Here is a 1,374-nt window from a genome sequence, read left to right as displayed (position 1 = left end):
TCAATACTTTAAAAAGATCTTGTGCCGCAGATTTGCCTAATGCAATACGTTGTTTGATTTCTTGACTGCTGCTTCCTTGAGTGTTGATAGTTGATCCAAGAAGAATGAAGTCCTTGACAACTTCAATCTTTTCTCCATTACGAAGAATGTTGTTTATTGGTCCAGTGGTGAGGATTTTGTTTTCTTTGCATTGAGATGTTAAGTTTACAAAGAAAGAAAGAAAGTCTTCACTAGAGCTGGCATAGTGTTGGAGGAGAATATTGAAAGTTCTGTTATACACAGGGTCAATATGAGTCAGAACCAACTTGATGGCATTAACAACACAACATGAGCACAGTTAGGGAAATAGTTTAAGATCACATTTTGCTTTTTAAAATTATTATTATTGGGATAAGATTTGCATAATAAAATTCACTATTTTAACCATTTTAAATTCAGTGTTTTAGTATATTCACGTGTGTAACTATCACCGCTAATTCCAGAACATTTCATCACCCCAAAAAGAAAACCCACACCCATTAAGTTTGTGTTTAGTTGCTAACCAAAAGGTTGGTGGTGTGCACCTACCCAACAGGCAAGAAAATCCTATGGAACTCAGTTCTCTATAACACATGGAGTCTCCATGAGTCAAAATTGATCTAATAAAAATGGGTTTAGGGTTTGTTGCTGTTGTTGTTTTAAATCCATTAAGCAGGTGTTCTCCACTCTCCAGTCCCTGGCTACCACTAATCTATTTTCTGTAACTGTGGATTTTAGATCCAGAGGACGAATGATGCCGAAATGCAGAGAGATCGCCAAGGTATGCTGGGCCTACAGATGCTGAAAGGAGACAAAGACCTTTCCCCAGAGTTTACAAAAAAAGAAAGTCTGCACTAGAACTGCCATTCTGAATTTGGACTTCTAAACTCTTAAACTGTGAAATGGAGTCCTGGTGTGGCACTGAAGGATAAACAATGGACTGCAAGATTGGTTTGAACCAAAAGGTTAGCAGTTCAAACTCACCAGCCGCTCCTAGGAAGCCCTATACAGGGTCGCTATGAGTTGGAACTGACTCAACTGCACTTAACAACAACATGGATTTTATGTGTCTGTAGGGAGTCCTGGAGTCCTGGTGTGGCACTGTAGGATAAGCACCGGACTGCAAGATTGGTTTGAACTAAAAGGTTGGCAGTTCAAACTCACCAGCTCACTCCTAGGAAACCCAATGAGTCAGAACTGACTCAACTGCACTTAACAACAACATGAATTTTATGTGTCTACAAGGAGTCCTTCTTTTCTTGAAAAGATCAAGATGGATGTCAGAAGAGACTCTGAAACTTGCTCTCCAGCGTAGGGGGGCCAAAGCAAATGGAAAAATTGAAGAGGTGCAAGAGC

Source organism: Chrysochloris asiatica, unplaced genomic scaffold (genome assembly GCF_000296735.1).
Source record: "Chrysochloris asiatica unplaced genomic scaffold, ChrAsi1.0 scaffold00106, whole genome shotgun sequence".
NCBI classification, from domain to species: domain Eukaryota; kingdom Metazoa; phylum Chordata; class Mammalia; order Afrosoricida; family Chrysochloridae; genus Chrysochloris; species Chrysochloris asiatica.
The sequence above is the reverse complement of the archived record's forward strand: the minus strand, read 5'-3'. Positions refer to the sequence as shown.